The following is a 3,664-nucleotide window of genomic DNA, read 5'->3' on the forward strand; positions in this document are numbered from 1 at the left end:
TATTGATTGTCTTTTTATATACTTGTTTGTCCTTTGCATGTCTTTGGAGAAATGTCTATTCAAGTCTTTAGCCCATATTTTGATTGGGTTATTAGGTTTTGTTTTTTACTACTAAATTGTAGAACATTCTTATATATTTTGGAGATAATCCCTTATCAAATATATGGTTTGCAAATTTTCTCTCTCATTCCAGAGGTTGCTTTTAAATTTGGCTGATTGTTTTCTTTGCTGTACTGAAGTTTTCCAGTTTGAGGTAGTTCCATTTATTTATTTTTTTATTTTGTCACTTGTGCTTTTGGTGTCATACCCACGAAATCATTACCAAGACAAATATGAAGACTTTCCCCTGTGTTTTCCTTTAGGTGTTTTACAGTTTTGGGTGTTTAAGTCTTTTAACTCATTTTAAGTTTATTTTTGTATATGGTATAAGCATCCAATTCATTTCTCTCTTTTTCTATCTTTCTTTTTTTTTATGTAGATATTCAATTTTCCCAACATCATTTATTGAAAGGACTCTCCTTTCCCCATTGTGTTTTCTTGGCATCCTCATTGAAATCAGTCGACTGTGTATGTGTGGACTTACTTCTGGACTTTCTATGGTGTTCCATTGATCTACATGTCTGTCTTCATGGAAGTACTATGCTGTTATACTTACTATAGCTTTGTAATATATTTTTCTATTAGGATGTGTGATGCCTCCAGTTTTATTCTTCTTTCTCAGAATTGCTTTGGCTATTTGTGTTTTTTTTGTGTTCCCACATGAAATTCAGAATTGTTTTTTTCTAATTCTATTTCTGAAAAATGCCGTTGGAATTTTGCTAGTGATTGCATTGACTCTGTAGATCACCTTGAGTAGTAAGGACATTTTAACTCTATTGTCTTTCAGTTCATGAACATGATGAGATATCTTTCCATTTGTTTATGTCTTAATTTATTTCACCAATACTTCATAGTTTTCTATAGACAAGCTTTCACTTTTTTGAAAGTTTATTTCCAGGTGTTTTATGAACATGATGAGATATCTTTCCATTTGTTTATGTCTTAATTTATTTCACCAATACTTTGTAGCTTTCTCTAGACAAGTTTTTCACCTTTTAAAAGTTTAATTCCATGTGTTTTATTTCTTTTGTTGCTATTTTAACTTGGATTGTTTTCCTAATTGCATTTTCAGATAGTTTATTTTTAGAGTATAGAAATGCAACTGATTTTTGTATGTTGACCTTGTATACTACAACTGTGCTGAATTGGTGTATTAGTTTTAACATATATGTTGATCACTGATATATCTTCAGTGTCCACAGCATTACTTGTGGACATTTAGTAGATAATAAATAAACATTTGTGGAATTAATTTATTATTTCAGATATAAATTATAAGTCTATCTGTAAAATGAATTTTCCTAAGAGAAATTGTAGGGGTAAATATATATTTTAAAATGACTATAGCTCTTTCTGCCATCTTTCCATGCCACCAGAATGGTGTGCATGAATGTCCTGGCTAATACTCTCAAGAGTATCAACAATGACAAAAAGAGAGGCAAACATCAGGTCCTTATTAGGCCATGCTCCAAAGTCATCATCAGCTTTCTAACTATGATGATGAAGCATGGCTACATTGGCAAATTTGAAATCATTGATCATCACAGGGCTGGGAAAACTGTTGTGAACCTCACAGGCAGGCCAAATAAGTGTGGAGTGATCAGTCCCAGGTTTGATGTGCAACTCAAAGATCTAGAAAAATGGCGGAATAACCTGCTCCCATCCTGTCAGTTTGGTTTCATTGTATTGACAACCATAGCTGGCATCATGGACTGTGAAGAAGCAAGACAAAAACATACAGGAGGGAAAATCCTTGGATTCCTTTTCTAGGGATGTAATACATGCAAATAAAATGCCTCAGAGGACAAAATAAAATGAATACTAGAATATTTTAGTAGATAATATCATCCCTGGAGCTGTTACAATGTATGGAAATACTCTTTCCTCCCACAGCCTTAGTAAAAGATTGTTATCTTTGCAAATCTGATAGTATTTCAGTGTATTTTAATTTACTTTTTTCCTAATATGAGTAAAGCTGAGTGCCATAGATGTTTTTATTTTTTTAATTGTCTCTTAATATTTGCAGCTTCCCCTACCCTGTTTAGACCCAATTTTATTCTTTCCAGGTCTCCACTAAATTTTCCAGTCTGATTAATTGAGCAATCCTTCATTCCCTCATTAATATTACCTTATTACGATGTACTAAATTCTCATGTATTTGATTACTTATCTTGTAATTAGACATTTATACATCAACACAGTTCTATTTTAGTGATGAGAACCTACAAAAACTTCTTTAGATTGAAGTCTTATTAGTAAAGAATAAGATGAACAGATTTCAAATATTCAGTTTGATGTATTTTGACAACTATATTTACTTAACTATCATCTCCCCTCCAATATAGAACATATCCATCACCCCAAGAAATTCCCATAAATCTCTTTCTGATCAGCATGCAATGCCCACCTTAAACCTATCTCTTTCTGATTTACCACTTCTAATTACTTTCGCCTGATACTGGATATCATACAAATAGAATCATACATTATCTTCTCTTTTGTTCATTTTTTTTTAAATTGACACAATATTTTTGAGAATAAATGAATAAATTTTGGCTATATCACTACTTTGTGTTTTTTAATTGCTTAGTATTTTACCACTATATGAACATATTATAATTTATTTCTTCATCCTATTGACAAACATTTGAGTTGTTTCTAGTTTTTGGCTATTATGAATAGGTCATTAAAAACATTCTTGTACAAGTCTGTTTGAGAACATATATTTTTATGGGATGTAGGATAAATATCTAGGAATGTAAATTCTGGATCACCAGGTAGATGTGTTTTTAAATTTAGAAACTGCTGAAGTCCTTTGAAGTGATTACATCAGTTTATACTATCACTAGCAATGTATGAGAGTTTCAGTTGCTTCACATCCTTACCACCATTTAATGTTATCAGTTTTTAAAAACTATGAGCATTCTGATACACATTTCATTGTGTGCTTTACTGTGGTCTTAGTTTACTAGATGATTAATTAATAGTCTTAAGCATATTTTCATCTCTATATAGATCATTTGCATATTTTCTTTTGTCAAAGCATACTAAAGATTTTGCTCAGTTTTAACTGGATTGCTCATTTTTATTTTTTCGTAAAAATTCTTCATGAGTCTAGGTACATTTTCTACCTATTTTGCCCTCTCTAGTTTTTCTTAACTGTATCTTTTTGCAAGCAAAAATTTAACTTTGACAGGTCTAATTTATCATATTTCTAAATAAGCAGAGCAGTTTTTGTCCTAAGAAGTCTCTTAGCAGATCTTAGATCATGAAGATATTTTCCTGAGTTTTCTTTCAGAAGTTGGACAGACTGTATTTTCTGTTTAGGAGTGTGACATATCTAAAGTTTTTATTTCTTTATGGAGAATAGACATCTTAACAGTGTTAAGCCTACACTTCTACTTTCTAACTCTATTTACTTAGTCTTTAATTTCTCTTAGCAATACTCTGTAGCTTTTGATAGCTGTATTGTATGTAAGATGTATGTATTTCATTAGATCATTTACTAGGTACTTAATGTATTTTGATGCTATTATAAATGGTGTTGTTCAAAAAAATTTTTTTT

At 30.9% G+C, this 3,664-nt stretch overlaps 1 pseudogene; it reads left to right on the forward strand.

The window, feature by feature from the left end:
• Positions 1 to 1,476: 1,476 nt before the first annotated feature.
• LOC145504874 (small ribosomal subunit protein uS8 pseudogene) lies at positions 1,477 to 1,869 on the forward strand (annotated as a pseudogene).
• The last annotated feature ends 1,795 nt before the right edge of the window (positions 1,870 to 3,664 follow it).

This window comes from Giraffa tippelskirchi, chromosome 5 (assembly GCF_054371585.1).
Source record: "Giraffa tippelskirchi isolate mGirTip1 chromosome 5, T2T-mGirTip1v1.2.pri, whole genome shotgun sequence".
Lineage (NCBI taxonomy): Eukaryota > Metazoa > Chordata > Mammalia > Artiodactyla > Giraffidae > Giraffa > Giraffa tippelskirchi.